At 39.7% G+C, this 17126-nt stretch overlaps 2 pseudogenes; one reads left to right on the top strand and one right to left on the bottom strand.

Annotated features, from left to right (window-relative positions):
* LOC118665694 overlaps positions 1-2204 on the bottom strand; it is a 90153-nt pseudogene extending 87949 nt beyond the window's left edge.
* Positions 2205-15647: 13443 nt separating this feature from the next.
* On the top strand, positions 15648-16227 carry LOC118673508 (annotated as a pseudogene).
* Positions 16228-17126: the final 899 nt, after the last annotated feature.

Below are 17126 nucleotides of genomic sequence, written 5' to 3'. Positions count from 1 at the left end.
GTTTGACCAAATATAGCAGGCTAATTTTTAAGTTGATAATATTATATGGCCTGAGAATAATGTTATAAATATCCAAATGGCCCTTGGCAGAAAAAAGTTTAAGAGCCCAGCTTTGGAATTAGGATGCCTGAATTCGTATTCTCTTTATCACTTGCCAGCAATGCACAGGCTATGGGCAAACTCAGTTTTAATTTCTTGGTTAATATTGTGGAAATAACAGAACCTCCATCATAGGGTTGTTGTGAGGATTAAAGAGGCACTTTATAAACAATGTAATAGAGCCTCTGCCACATACTAAAAATAATATTGTTATTGTTACTGAAGTCAAAAGTCAGAGAATTCTCATTCTATGATATTTTAAATCTTTCCTGGTGAAATCACATACATAAAGCCAGATCACTGAAAACATCATTTTATTTAATTTGTGAAATGGATATGTTTTGATTTTAGTTTTCAAGATCATGTAGCTATCAAGACTTAGCTAAATTATTCTTACTTTCTCCTCTCTCCCCTCTCTCTTTATTCTCTCTCTCTGTTCTTTTAAAAAAATATATATTTTTATTGATTACAGAGAGGAAGGGAGAGGGAGAGAGAGAGAGATAGAAACACCAATGATGAGAATCATTGATTGACTGCCTCCTGCACGCCCACTACTGCGGATTGAGCCCACAACCCAGGCATGTGCTCTTGACTGGAACATAACCCGGGACCCTTCAGTCCACAGGCTGGCTCTCTATCCACTGAGCTAAACCGGCTAGGGCTCTCTATTCTTTATCCTTACTTTCTTTTTCTCTTCCATTCCTCCCTCCATTTCTCCCTCCCTTCTATTTTTCTTTTCTTCCTTTCTTCCTACCAGCATTCATTACTTAACAAATATGTTCCAGACTACCCTAGTCACTGAGAACATTATTATCTATCTATCATCTATCTATCTATCTATCTATCTATCTATCTATCTATCTATCATCTATCTATCATCATTTATCATTTATCTATCATCTACATATTTTTCCACCTATCTAATATCTATATACATGTATGTATGAAAAGGGAGTGGTTAATTCTAATGGAATCTTTGAAAGAATTTATAAAAGAAATAATGCTTTTATATAATAAACTAAGCCTTGCTTGTGTATTCTCCAGTTCGTTGGGTAGAGTGAGGAGTGAAATGGAGAAAGAGGAAAGGGGTAGAAGGTGTAGAATTACAAAAGAGAAGCAAGAAATAGCATGGTAGTATTTAGTGTTATGGTTAGAGGAAAAAGGGATTCACTGAAGGTTTTGAACAGCTTAGAGCAGTGGTTCTCAACCTTCCTAATGCTGCAACCCTTTAATACAGTTCCTCATGTTGTGGTGACCCCCAACCATAAAATTATTTTCATTGCTACTTCATAACTGTAATTTTGCTACTGTTATGAATCGTAATGTAAATATCTGATATGCAGGATGCATTTTCATTTTTACAAATTGAACATAATTAAAGCATAGTGATTAATCACAAAAACAATATGTAATTATATATGTGTTTTTCGATGGTCTTAGGCGACCCCTGTGTGAAAGGGTCGTTCGACCCCCAAAGGGGTCGCGACCCACAGGTTGAGAACCGCTGGCTTAGAGTGATCATAGTTGTTTTTAGTGGGGGAGTGACATGATCAGATTCCCCTTTGGCAATAGTATAGAAGATGAATTAGGACTGACACAAAGATTTTAGGAGATAACAGTGATAATTCCAAGGAAATACTCCCTGGGCAGAAGGCTGCAGAAAGTAAACAGGTACTACAAAAGGAGAATAGGCACAATTCAACAACCAATTAATCTATTCTATAATAATGATATACAATTTCCTAGGCCATGTTTCCCAGGCTGATACACCATGGAATACCATGCAGCAGTAAAAAAAAAAAAAAAAAAAAAAATGGATCTCTTACCCTTTGTTGCTTGATTCTCCCTGACTTAGGGGTGACTTAGGGTCTCTACCTACCTGGTGCTGAGCATCTCCTTTCCCACACTGCTGTTCTCGACAGTATCCCCAGTGTTGCTAGGGTCTTATTTCTGGTGTTAGCTGCTCTTGCTACTTCTCTTGGTCTCATTTTTGTGACAATTTCTGCTGGTCCAACACTATTGTCATTGTTGCTACTTTTGCTGGCTCCACTGCCACCATGGCCCTGGGCAGTCCCAAGGTTTTCCATGGCTCCTGCCCCTGTCATGTTTAAAGGTTCCTGCTCATCAGCAATAGCTATTGTAGCTGGCCATGATCTTATTTTGCTATGAACATGGAGTATAGGAAAACCAATAGACTCTTTAACCAATAAAATTGAGATTTCATTCTTTACTCTGCCGCTTACTAATTTTGTAACACTTTGGCTAAATTACTCAAACTCTGAGACTTAGTTTCTTTACCCTTCAAATTAGGGTAATACTACCTACCATATAGGGTTGTCCAATGACTTAACCTAATAAAAATGCCTAACATACTGTTGGCATATATATATAGTGTGGCATATGGTAACTGCTATTTTTTACTATTTTAATTCTAATGATGAGCCTAAGTGAGTTCCATTGCCGCTTTCAATCTGTTCTACCTATCAAAACGGCCTACCCAAGACTCTTGCTTCTGCAAAGTTCTTCTTAAAGATAACAGGTTAACATCATTGACATAACTATTAAGTACTGTCCCAGCCCTGTTGCTGCATACTCTCTTTGGGTTGCTTTATCCCTTAGGGCCACTTCCTACAGACTCTGTCCTTTGGTGCTATTAGCCATCTATTTGCATTCTTTTGTGGAAGTCTGAATTCTCATGTACAAATCCACCCTGTAATGTAACTCAAATGACCAAATAGGCCAGAGGCGAATGGGATGGAAATCAGACTGAGTAAACTGTGGTTGGAGAAGTTAAATGTGTGCTATGCCAGCTGAACTTTTAGGCAGCTGAGGGTTACATACTACACTATCCAAAAATAATCTCAACTGTGGCATGGGCATTTGTTCTAAGCGGGAGGGTTAATATGTTGAAACTTAAGAAAATAATAAATGTTTAAGTGCTATGAAAAATGCCCAGTATATAGTTGACATTTAACAAATAATTACTTTGTTAGATAGGCATGAGCAAGCAGGAATAATGGGCCAGGTGCAGAGGTCACCAGGCAGAGAGCCCTGGCGCCTAGCAAAGGGCAAAGCTACAAGCCCTTGCATGACCACTCCCTTAAGCATTAACCCCTGGAGATGGCATCTAGACCTCAGCTGTGTTTCAGTTCCAGGCCCAGAAAAGCAGCAAAGCCAGGCAAAGCCACACCATGGCTGACATCAGGACCAGCTGCCCTGCCAAGCTTGCCAGAACCTCTCCTCCCGCTTTTGTCTCTCAAGGTGAATCTCTGTCTCTCCCCTGTCTCTCTCCACCCCTGTCTCTCTCTTCCGCTTTCTCTTTCTCCCTCTCTCTCCCAGGCTCCAATGGCCCTTCTTTTGCTGTAACTTGTTTCCTGAATCCATTTCTTCTAAGGCTCACTTCTACCTCTGTGACTTTCTAAATAAACTTTCTCTTATAATTTGAATCTTGGTTCTGAATTTTCCTCTTAGCCAGAACTCAAGAACCCAGATTAACACACAGTGCCTTTTCCCCCCCACAGCTAGCACTTCCACTAGGTAGGGAAACCACACAAAGCAGAGTCCCGAAGACGGATTCAATAGATTCTTAAGATGGAGAAAGATGAAAATTCAGGGGACATTTGCAACTGGAAAACAATTGGAGAGGATTCATATCTGGCAAGATCCCCTTAAGTTGGTGGGGCTGAGGTTGTTATTGTACTTCTTCTATTCCTGATTCAAGACCGGTTGAGGAACAGGGGAATCTGATCCAGCAGACAGATCTTCAGTGATGCCCTCTGGAAAAGCTGGAGAAGGCAGGATTTTATATCCTGCAGAATTTATGCTGCTGTTCTACAGGCCCTTCAGGGGTCTGAGGGATATTTTTGCCTGTTTGTGCTGCTGTGATCCTAAATTACACTTAGTCTCACGAAACCTTTTTTAGTTGTACTTGAAGATGATCTACGGCAGTGGTTCTCAACCTTGGCTGCACATTAGAATCACCTGGGAATCTTTTTAAAATCCTGATTTCTGGGCCTCATAGGTTGAGAACCACTGATCTAGGAGATTAATCAACTCCTTTGGATTATTTTCAGCATAAATTTAAATGAAGAGCAAATGTTTTACTGAGGTGAATTCTTAGTACTTTGTTCCTTAGGAGTATTTTGGACTGAGCAATGAGTAGACCTTTTGTTATACATAAAATGATAATGCTGGATAGTCTAAATTAGGTAATGCTAAGTAAACAACTTCAATACAGTCTCAATACAGAAATAATATGTAAATTCCAAAAATTTTTATTATTGTGAATACATTTCAGATTTTAGTGTTTCTGAACTACCACCGATGCTATCATTAAGGTACAGAATTGTTTCTCAGGTGGTTTGACTATTAAAAAGTGTTTACGCTAGATTGTAATTGGCAAATGTTATCATACACATTGTTGAAAATGTTTAATATTTTCAAATATCACAGCATAATCTGGAACTGCAATATCAAGCATTGCACATTTTAGATTTAATTTTATAGTTCTTTGTAAGATTTACCTTGCTAATCTTTGGTATTAACCTCTTTATTTTGTTTGATTTTGGGGGGTTGAAAACTTATAAACATGTTTTAATATAAAAATCTATAGTTTGTCTTTGAGACACAGAATTTCTACTTTGGTTCCTGTAGAGTATATGTCAGATCACTGTGTTCTGAGATCCAGTTCACCCCTGATCGTGTACTCTATTGAGAAACAGATGGGGGCCCAGGACTGAGTGACTCAGGGTCTTAAAGGGAGCATTGACATTATAAACCTGTGTAGTCGCTTCACCCCAAAGAAGAATGTTTAGACAGAGGGACAGAGAGTTGTGATCATCTCTTAACTTGTTGTCAGGGGTGGAAGAATAGAGGGAGGATTTTTTCCCCCCTTTTATTTTAAAAATTTACTGTAACCAACATGTCTCCCTTGAAGGTTAGTCACTGGATTGCACCATGCTAGTGGACTGCAGGAGGTTGGCAAACTACTTTAGAAGTCATTCCTACGGGTACTTCTTATGTTATAAAGCACGCCCTAATGTGTTACACATTTATCTCAAACATGTATCCTGAAATCAAAGCATTATTTCCCCACACCAAATTGTTTCCTTTGTTCTTTTTAAATATTATTACTAACTACCTTTTAAGGCCATAAATCTCTGTAATTCTATTGAACGTCACTCTTTCCCACTCTCTCTCTACATCAAAATCACTAATTCAGTCTACCAGACGCTGTTCTGGGAACTAAGGGATAGATACATCAGTGAAAAGAAACTAACTGCAACACACAGAATAACTGTCCTCACAGAGTTTATTTCTAGTGGGAGGAGACAAACACAAATAAATATGTAATTTAATCTAGTGGAATATCATGATCTGTTATTATGTTTTGTTTTATGTTACATTATTATAATTTACCTTAGATTATTATTGTTATAAATAATTATTTAAAAGTAAAAGTAAAAAATATGGAAGATTGAATAGTTATTTAAAAGCAATGGTAAAAAATTTAGAAAGCAAGGGTAATAATTATTAAAAGTAAGAGTAAAGAAAGGATGAAAGTATAAAAAAGTAAGTAGCATCTTCATAAGAATTACAGTGGACTAAAAGGACCAGAAATAAAACTCCAATATATACAACAAAATATGTAATTTTTTTATTCAAAGAAAAACATAATTTGAGCCTAGGGAAATTTAATTAAACATTCATTAGAAGCCAACTATTTATGTGTTAATTCATTTTGCAAATATTTCTTGAGAATCTTTTGGGCACTGGGAAAAAATAGTAAGCAAAATAAGGTCCCTGCCCTAATGGAACTTACATTCTTGAGGAGACATAGATAAGTAGGCAAACACCCACACCCACACACCCAAGGGTCCCTCTCATTTCTTAGCTCTCTCAGCCTGCTCCCCCACCATAACAAAATCTTTCCTACCAATGCCCTAGGGTGGAGCCCTTTTCGAGCATGGGCTATTATATATCAACTGGTCTCAACTCCATCATTCACATTGCCACAGTCATCTTTCTAAAATATAGGTTTAATCATTACATTCCCCTGCTTATAAATCTTTTGATTTCCTATCATCTGCTCTATGATTTCATTCACATTCTGGCCTCTATCTATATTCCAACCCTATTTACTGCCTTGTAATCTATGTAACATCTCCTTTCAACGGCCACCCAGCTTTCAGCTGAAGAACGGCTCATACTTTACTGAGAAAAAGAGAAACAACCACAGAAGCGTGCTTTCATTTACTTAATTCATAGCTATAATCTTAACTCCATGAGAGAATTTTTTTTATCTTCCTTTAAAGCTTATCAATAGTTTTGCTTGTGCTTCAGATAATAGCTTCTCTCAAAATTTAAAAGACTTATTATTTTTGAAGTAATTGTATCATTAGTTTATTTTTAGTGGATTATTTCCACCTGTATCCAATATACTATTACATCATCCATTCAGAAAATCTATTCCTTAACTTCAAATTCTCCTAAAGATTTACTCCATTTTTCATAAAAATGTTTTTTTAACTTGTTCTCTTCATTCTGTACCTACCGTTTGCTTACCAACCCAGTCCAATCTGGCTTCCATTTCTTTCACTTCATGAAAACCTTATCTTCCTCCTTTCTTTCCAAACCCCCTATTTCCTTTATTTATTTTGCCAAGTACGCCAATCACAACCACGCTGTCAAATCCAATGAACCCTCTTTGTACTCATCTTTCCCTACTGCTCAACAGCATCCAACAGAATTCACCACTCATTCCTTAAAAACTTGACTCTCTAGGCTACTTTCTCTTTTCAGTATCCTTGTACTAATGGTCTCCTCTACTTAAAACATCATTATCCATATCTTCTAGCTAAATTATTTCAATTTAATCATAGTTATTTAAATGTTAATAATTTAAAAACTAAGTATATCTATCCCTATTCATATTCTAAGGTCCGGATTTATATATCCAACTGCTTATTGGGTATGTCTACTTGAATGTTTAATAGGCATCTTAAGTTTAAAACTTCCAAACCATAAATCTTTTTTTTTTTTTTTATTGCTTAAAGTATTACAAAGGGTATTACATATGTGTCCATTTTATCCCCCCGCCCTAGACAGTCCCCTAGCCTCCCCTATCCCCCAATGTCTTATGTCCACTGGTTATGCTTCTATGCATGCATACAAGTCCTTTAGTTGATCTCTTACCCCCCTACCTCCTGCCCCGCAACCCTCCCCGGCCTTCCTGCTGCAGTTTGACAATCTGTTTGAGGCAGCTCTGCCTCTGTATCTATTATTGTTCAAAAGTTTATAATGGTCTCTATTATCCATGAATGGGTGAGATCATGTGGTATTTTTCCTTCATTGACTGGCTTATTTCACTTAGCATAATGCTCTCCAGTTCCATCCATGACGTTGCAAATGGTAAGAGTTCCTTCCTTTTTAGAGCAGCATAGTATTCCATCGTGTAGATGTACCACAGTTTTCTAATCCATTCATCTACTGATGGGCACTTAGGCTGTTTCCAGATCTTAGCTAACAAACCATAAATCTTGATTGCTCCCCCTCCTCATCTTTTTTTTTAAGCTGTCTTCCTCATCACAGTAAGTGATACTATCTTCTACCCAATTAGGTAAGCCCCAAACTTAGAAGTCATCCATGATTTCATAATTTTTTTTCACCCCTCCTCACAGAACCCATCAGAATGTTCAAAATGTGCTTTAAAATCTGTCTACTTCTTTCCACTTTCACTACCACCACCTAGGTCTAAACCACAGTCAAATCTTGGGAGGACATTGCAGTAGCTTCTTAACTACTATCTTGGCTTCTTCTCTTCATTCATGCTCACATAGTAGCCTTAGTAATATTTATTGAGATTTACATCAGATTATGTCACTCCCTTGCTTAAAGCACATGGTTTCCTGTTTCATGTAGAATAAAGTCCAGAATCTTTATTGCCAAGACTCTGTATGATTTGTCCCTGGAAAAAGTCTTTGAGGAGATTTCCGTACCCTTTTCTTTTTAGCCTCGTCTGTCTTAACAGCAATGTTCTTGTTTTGTTCCCTGAATGAGCTGAAACTCTTTGCCGCCTCAGCACCTTTCCACTTGCTATTTCCCTCTTCCTCCAGGTTTTCGCATGATAGTTTATTTTTCTTCGAATCTTAGCTTCACTATCATCCTCAGCAGAGAAGCGTTTTCTACCCTTTATTCAAAATAACACATTAGTCTAATGGAAAGCTCTATGATCAACATTTGCTAGGGCCAAATACATTTAAAATATTTTTTGTATATTACATTGCTTTTTTGGAATTTATATGCACAATAGCATATTACAGCTTCATAAATTTATACATTCATTCACTTAACTAGCATTATTGAGTTCCTGATGTGTGCCAAGAATTATTCTAAGTGCTTGAGGTGTGTCAAAAAGTAAAACATACCATTTCTTAACTTTTAGAGTGAGATAAATAACACACAATAACGAAAAGTAAATTATACAGTGTAAGGAAAGTCCTCTGTGCTATAGAAAAAAAAGGAGAGGAGGGTAAGGAGGTTTGAGAGGGCTAGAGAGGTGAGCTATGCTCTATCATATTATAAAGAAACCAGGATTTCTTAAACTTGACCATAGAACATACATTAAGATCTTATGAAAAAAAATCATTCAAAGAACACACTTTAGGAAAGTATGATCTACTTACTCTTTTTCTCCCCATGCCTGCAAGGCACACACATCATTTTATGGAGTAGAAATCTGAGCTCCAGAGATGCTATCTAATTCTCCCTAATCACAAATTGTTTTCCTAAAATTTTAAGATATGACCTATGCCTGGTGAACACACAATACAATATACAGATGATGTATTATAAAGTTTTACACTTGAAACCTATATAATTTTATTAACCAATGTCACCCCAATAAAAATGTAAAAGATAATATATATATATATATACATATATATGTATATATATATATATACACACACACACATATATATATATACACATATATATATATATAAGCCTAAGCGATCATTACGACGGAATGACCAGAACGATCGGTCGTTATGACGTGCACTGACCACAGGGAGCATATGCTCAACGCAGGAGCTGCCCCCTGGTGGTCAGTGTGCCCCCACAGCAGGAGTGTTGCTCAGCCAGAAGCTGGGCTCACAGCTGGCAAGCACAGTGGCGGTGGTGGGAGCCTCTCCCACCTCCGTGGTAGCACTAAAGAGCAGCAAGCCAAGTGGTAAGGAGTGAGAAGGCAGGCAGTCAGGAGCAAGGGGTCCCTGGCACAGACCAGGCTTAGGGACCCTCCTCCGCCCCCCCGAATCCTGTGCACAAATTTCATGCATCAGGTCTCTAGTATAGATAATAACAAAAAATTATTCCATAAATAAATATTTACTTATTTATCAACTCTTGCATCAAGAAGCTGAGTTTTTATTATAATCCCATTTACTGTGGTCAAAAATTATAAACAAATAATAAAAGATAGATTATATCAATGTTTATTTATTGGGAAATTCTCAGTGACTTATGACAAAAATCACTTTGCTATTAGGTTTATTGTAAAGAATCTGCAGAAAACAAAATATTAAAACAAGGTAACTGAAAAAAAATTTCCCCTAGTTTTATCTGACTTGTTCATTCTGTAGAATAACTTCAGAAAATGGAACAAGTTGTATGTTAACTGCATAGACAAAATCCTACTTTTGGATTGACTTCAAATAGCCAGGACAGCCCAGCCAGCATAGCTCAGTGGTTGAGCATTGACCTATGGAAGTCACAGTTTGATTCCCGGTCAGAGCACATGCCCCGGGTTGCAGGCTCGATCCCCAGTGTGGGGTGTGCAGGAGGCAGCCAATCAAATGATTCTCATTCTCTCTCATCACTGATGTTTCTCTCTCTCTCTCTCTCTCTCATTCTCTCTCTCTCTTTCTCTTTCTCTCTCTCTGTGAAATCAATAAAAATATATTTAAAAAAATAAAAAATAACCAGGACAGTTGTCCCAAACTTCTTGAATATTCTTAGCTCAGAAAAAACCATATTCATACATGAAGGGTCTACCTGCATTGGGTCCTATCAAAAGGGAATGATAATTCAAAAGAATAGCATAGACTAGACTAGTGATGATGAGGCTTTTGAGCTCAGCATGTCAGTATTTTTAAAAACCCTAACTTAACTCTGGTGCCGTGTCACATATAGAAATTTTTTGATATTTGCAACCATAGTAAAAGAAATACTTATATTTTTGATATTTATTTTTTATATTCAAATGCCATTTAACAAAGAAAAATCAACCAAAAAAATGAGTTCACATATCACCTCTGACACACGTGTCATAGGTTTGCCATCACTGGACTAGACCATGGCCTCTAAGTACTATCCTACATAATAAAGAGTTAATATGCACATTGACTATCATGCCCTTGCACAAGATGGCACCCCATGTGGTCACAAGATGGCTGCCACAAGATGACCAGCAGGAGAGGGCAGTTGGGGGCGATTGGGCCAGCAGGGGAGCAGTTAGGCATCAATCAGGCTGGCAGGCAGAGGAGTGGTTAGGGGGCAATCAGGCAGGCAGGCAGGCAGGCGAGTGGTTGGGAGCAGCAGTCCTGGATTGTGAGAGGAATGTCCGAATGCTGGTTTAGGCCCGATCTCTATAAGAGATGGCAGTTGGACATCCCTCGAGGGGTCCCAGATTGGAGAGGGTACAGGCTGGGCTGAGGGACACCCCCCCCCCCCCCGCCCAGTGCGCAAATTTTGTGCACTGAGCCTCTAGTTTTCCATAAAAATGATGAGGGATTCTTGGAGAAATGGCTGGTTCCAGTTCTGTGAAAGGAAAGACAGTAGATGAACCTGGAACATCTTGTTAGTCAGAAAGGGAGGTTAGTCAGAAAATACCAGACTACTGATGCTGGGGACATGCTAGAGGGAACAGGGACTGTTTGAAGTGCGCCTACTAACCATAGATTAGACAATTAGAGCATCAAAAAGAATAATGACTGCAATGGATGAAAATATGTCAAGTACTATTAAATTTCATGAGTTTATAAGCTAAAATTTTAAAAAAATTGACCTATGCCTAATAAGTTGATTATGAGGACTGTGATAATGGAAATAATCAGTGGCATACCTAGCATATTTGATGTTTCATATAGCTTGTCTGTAACAAAAAATTACTTCCTGTAATAATCTCTCATGAAATGAAACCAACAAAAATAGTGGTTAGAATAAAGGCCAGCCATAAAAACGTTCTTTTAGTAAACTTTGTACATATGAAAATGAGTAATAAATAAAATCAATATTACAGTGCAAATATAAAAAAGTAATTATTTTAAAATTATATAAATGTATTTTTGTTTGGCTGCACACTCATTTTTTATTAAAGTGCAGTTGACACATTCATGTCTTTTTATTTTATTTTACTTTTTCCTCACCATCTATGCTCTCTATGCATTCTTCCACCCCCCCACTCTGAGCAATCAATGTATTTTTTAAAAAGAGAATAATAGATAAGGTTGTTAGCTATGCTAATTATTATGGACTGAATGTTTGAGTCCCCCCCAAATTTGTATGTGTAAACCCTAACTCCCAGTGTAGTTGTAGGAATTAATTATATTCAAATAAGCTCATAAATTGGGGCCCTCATCTGATAGGATTAGTGTCCTTGTAAGAAGAGACTTCAGAGAGTTCACTATCTTTTTCCATGTGAATCCACTGAGGAAAGACCATGTGAGAATGGAGAAGTCAGTCATCTGCAAGCCAGAAGGGGAATCTGGAAACTGAATCAGCCAGAACCTTGATCTTGCACATCTAGTCTCCAAGATTGTGAGAAAATTAATTTCTGTTGCCTAAGCCATCCAGTCTATGGTATTTTGTTATGGCAGACTGAGCAGACTAATATACCAACATGTTGGTCTGTTACAATAATAAAACATATAACATTAAATTGTTTATTGAACTTTAACTTTTTGCAAATTTGTCAATAGCTTTGTCAAAGTTGATTTTATTTATATAGTTTTATTTAACAGATTGTCTAGCCAGATTTGCCAATCAATCTTTGCACATAAGTGAAGAATACTTTTTATTCACTTTAATTTCAAAGTTTTTGTCACAAAAGGCCACAAATATAAAACTAGACAAAAATCACAAACACAAAGCTAGGTTGGGATGAGATTCATAAAAACTCATTGTACTGTACGTTTCAGAAATTTTAAACAGAAGAAAACTTTAAGTGGTACCACAGAATGACGGAACTGAAACTGCTCAAGTGCTGCTTCTTCATCTCTTTCCATTATGAGTTATCATTGTTTATTTTGAATCTACTATTTAACTCAGGAATATATAGCTTCACAAGTGTTGCTAACGACACCCAAAGTGATCTTGATGATTCAAAACTATTATGAATTTACTCTCAAAATGAGTGTGTAGCTGTGTCTGCATATATCGGTGATTCAGAAGTCTTTAAATCAACTTTGTAGTAGAATTTTTATTATCGCATTCTACTTAAAAGTTAATTCAAAGAATCCTAAGTCACCCATGCAGTTATTTAGAAGTGAGAACAACAGTTTTTTGAGGAGCACTTATCTCTGATGTTGTTTAGAATCATTGGCATACTGTGATAATATAAAGCAGGTTAATTTTAAGTTAGCTTTATCATTGCTTTTAAATTCTCCAGAAACAAGGCACTTCCTTCACTTCCTTATTTTACTGCCCTGTCTTTGTGGAAAGCCCCTAGTAATGATAATAATTAACATTTGTTGAGTACATCAGAATTAAATGCATGTTCAATCACTGTGATGAATAAATGATTTAATAAACTGGGAATACTGAAATGCCTTTTTCAACATGTTTTATGTTGGCTCCTGTCCAAATTTTCTTTCTGGTCTAGAAGACTTGGGGGTGACTGTTCAATTCTTACAAAATTATTTTAAAAAACCCACATTTTTATTGATTGCAGAGAGGAAGGAAGAGGGAGAGAGAAATAGAAATATCAATGATGAGAGAGAATCATTGATCGGCTGCCTCCTGCATGCCCCCTACCAGAGATTGAGCTCACAACCCAGGCATGTGCCCTTGACCAGAATCGAATCTGGGACCCTTTAGTCCACAGGCTGACGCTCTATCCACTGAGCCAAACCAGATAGGGCTCTTATAAAATTATGAACTCAACAAACTAACTTGGGATTGTATGTGATGGAGGGGAAGAATGCTTGGGGATAAAGGGACGTCATTCTGGCTTATTTCTCTCTAATCATGAGGTCCTGCAGCTCCACTTTACTCTCTTCATAATGGTTTCCCTCATAGTTGGTTGATACATAAAAGCATATAAAACTAGTAAAAGTAATCATATGTTTTCCTATGTTCTATAAGCTATTTTTATGGAAGTACATGAATGGTGTTACTTCTTGTTTCTTCACATTAATCATTTGGGAGAATTTGCCTTCTGTGAATAGAATAAAGAGGTAAAGGGCCTGGCTGGGTGGCTCAGCTGTTTAGAACATCATCCTGATTCGCCAAGGCTGTGGGTTTGATCCCTGGTCAGACCACATATAGAAACTAACCAATGAATGTGTAAATAAGTGAAACAATAATGGATATTTCTCTCTCTCTCTCTCTCTCTCTCTCTCTCTCTCTCTCTCTCTCTTTCTCCCTCCCTCTCTTCCTCTATGTCTAAAATCAATTTAAAAAAAGAAGCACAAATTGGTAGTTACAAAATAGCTACAGGAATATAAAGTACAGCACAGGGAATATAGTCAATAATATTGATAATCCTATCTAATAATAGACAAACATGGCAATTGACCATACCTTCGCTATGCTTCCCATTGGCTAATCAGCACGATATGCAAATTAACCTCCAACAAAGATGGTGGCTAATTTGCATGCTGCAGGCAGTTCGGGACAGCGCAGCCTCCAGCACCAGCCGCCATCCAGGACCCCGTGTGCGACCCCAGAAGCTGCCTGCCTGCAGTCTGTGATGGATCCGATCCTGGGCCACAGGCCAGATCCAGAAGCCCCAGAAGCTGCCCAGAAGCCGGTGATCAGGGGGAGATGAAGTCCCCTGCCCAGGCCTGACACCTCTGGCGGAGGCGTCAGGCCTGGGCAAGGGGCTGATCTGGCGATCAGAGGGTGGTGGAGGTCGACACCTCTGGCAGAGGCATCAGGACTGGGTGGGGGGTGGAGCTGGTGATCGGGGGGAGATGGGGGTCCCCAGCCCAGGCCTGACACCTCTGGTGGAGGCATCGGGCCTGAGCGAGGGTGGAGTCGGCAATCAGAGGGGCCTGGGGGTCCCCTGCCCAGACCCGATGCCTCCGCGAGACCTGTCAGGCCTGGGTAGGGGGGCTGAGGCAGCGATCAGAGGGAGATGGGGTTCCCCTGCCCAGGCCTGACACTTCTGGTGGAGGCATTGGGCTTGGGCAAGGGGCCAATCTGGTGATCAGAGGGTGATGGGAGTCCCCCATCCAGCAATGGGTGTGAACTACAGAGGAAACACCTTTTCTGACCGCTCATTGGCTAAGCTCCCTGTATGCCACTGGTTATTTTCTTAGTAACTTGGGTAATCAGAATCCAAAAAGGTGATCTAGGGTTTTTCACCACACTCCTGGAGAAGAAAACAAAGGTCCGCTGCTGGAGGGCTAAGAAATGTCATATCCTGCCCTAGCCGGTTTGGCTCAGTGGATAATGCCTTGGCCTGCCGATGGCAGGGTCTGGGTTCAATTCTGACCAAGGGCATGTACCTAGGTTGCAGGATCCTCCCTGGCCGGGGCCCAGGTCAGGGCTCATGCATGTATGTTCCTCTCACTTTGATTTTTCTGTCTTTCCCTTTCTCTTCCACATTCTCTAAAAATCAATGGAAACATATCCTCAGGTGAAGATAAAGAAAATAATAAAGAAATTATTATTATATGAAAGACACATCTTGAAAATGCCTAAAGAAAGTTGTCATTTTTTCATGGTGAAGGGACTGGAGTCCATGTTGATGAAAACACCTTGCTGGCTGTGGTGACTGGCAGTGGCTGCAGCAGTGGGGTGATGGGGCTGGTGCCTTCCCCTGATCAGCCCAGTCACCTCCCACAAAGGGAGGCCAGACTGTGGCTTAGGCCCGCTCCCCAAGGGGAGCTGGGAGCGGGCCTAAACCGTCACTAGGACATCCTCTGAGGGCTCCCAGTATGTGAGAGGGGGCAGGCTGGGCTGAGGAACCCCCCTCCTCAGTGCATGAATTTCGTGCACCGGGCCCCTAGTATTGTAATAACTATGTATGGTGGCAGGGGGTAGTGGAAATATCAGGAGGAACACTTTGTAAAATATATGATTGCCTAGTCACTATGCTGAACACCTGAAACTAATACAAAATAATATTGGCTCTCTGCCCACCGTCCTCCGTTGGGTCTCTTGTTAGTCCGCGGCCCTCCCTACTCGGAGCTTGGAACTCGCTGTCCAGCATCCTAGGGGCAGAGAGGCCGGAGTGGGAGTGTCTTCCCAGTGCCTTTCATCTGGGAAGTTCAAGGCGCTTCTGCCACAGGCCGTGCGTGGATCTTGCAGCACATTTGTAAGCAATGGCTGCCATCCAGAAGAAATTGGTGATTTTGGTGATGGAGCCTGTGGCAAGGCTGGCTTGCGCATCGTTTTTAGCAAGGACCAGTTCCCAGAGGTGTAGGCACCCACGGTGTGTGAGAACTACGTGGCAGACACTGAAGTGGAGGGAAAGCGGGCAGAGTTGGCTTTGTGGGACACAGCTGGGCAGGAGGATTAGGGTCGCTTGAGGCCCCTCTCCTACCCGGATGCTGATGTTATCCTGATGTGTTTCTCCATTGACAGCCCTGATAGTTTAGAAAACATCCCAGAAAAATGGACTCCAGAAGGCAAGCGTTTCTGTCCCAGTGTGCCCGTCATCCTGGTTGGGAACAAGAAGGATCTTTGAAATGATGAGCACACAAGGCGGGAGTAGCCAAGATGAAGCAGGAACCAGTCAAACCGGAAGAAGGCAGAGAAGTGGCAAACGGGATTGGCGCTTTTGGGGACATGGCATGTTCAGCAAAGACCAAAGGTGGAGCGAGGGAGGTTTTTGCAAAGGCCACGAGAGCTGCTCTGCAAACCAGACGTGGGAAGAAGAAATCAGGGTGCTTTGATTTGTGAACTCTGCTGCAAGCACAGCCCCCACGCGGTTCACTTGGAAGTGCTGTTTATTAATCTGAGTGTATGGTTCCTGACCTTTTTCATTTATCTCTAATTTACCTAAGATTACAAATCAGAAGCCGTCTTGCTACCAGTATCTAGAAGCCAACCATGATTATCAATGATCCAGCCCACCTGGCCCGCCGGGCCCTCTGACACGGCTCTAACAGCCCGCCTCTGCGCTCCCGCCTGACACACCAGGCGCTAATGCAAGGAATTCAGTAACTTCTTGCTTCTTTCCAGAAAGAGAAATGGTAACTTTTGTGAGTCAGGCTGTAACTATTTCATAACTGACATGCCTTGCCTGTCATCTGTCAGCTGCAAGGTACTCTGGTAAGCTACCACTTCGGAGCTTTACTCCTGAGCAGATTTCATTGTGGTACCTCTGGAGTGGGCATCCAGTTTTTTTCAAAATGTGCTCAGCCAGAGAGGCCCTAGTTCATGCAGCTGTGGCAAAGTTATAGTTTTGTGGTTTCATGTTTGTTACCTTATAGTTCCTGTGTAATTAGTGCCACTTAATGTATGTTACCAGAAATATATATAATATTTTAAAAATAATACAAATAATATTAAATGTAAAATATAATTTGAAAAATAAAATATTTTACTTTTTTATACAGATTCTAGTGGGAAATTATTTCTAAGTTTCCTTTTCAACCTTATTTCCATTATGGAAAGAGAAGGTATTTAAATTTTCCCTTTATTTTTTGTTCTTTTATTTGTTAAATATATAAGCTGGTAACCTTTTGGTAATTTGTTTCCCAAGACATATTACTCAAAGAAACCATGCCTGTGAGTATGCCAATATCAGCCTGCATTTTTCCAGCTTATTAACTTGTCTGCTCAACTCAGCTTTCTCT

The sequence above is a fragment of the Myotis myotis genome, unplaced genomic scaffold (genome assembly GCF_014108235.1).
Source record: "Myotis myotis isolate mMyoMyo1 unplaced genomic scaffold, mMyoMyo1.p scaffold_m19_p_1, whole genome shotgun sequence".
In the NCBI taxonomy this organism is placed as follows: Eukaryota; Metazoa; Chordata; class Mammalia; order Chiroptera; family Vespertilionidae; genus Myotis; species Myotis myotis.
Note: the sequence above shows the minus strand (reverse complement) of the source record. Positions and strands in the feature narration are given on the sequence as shown.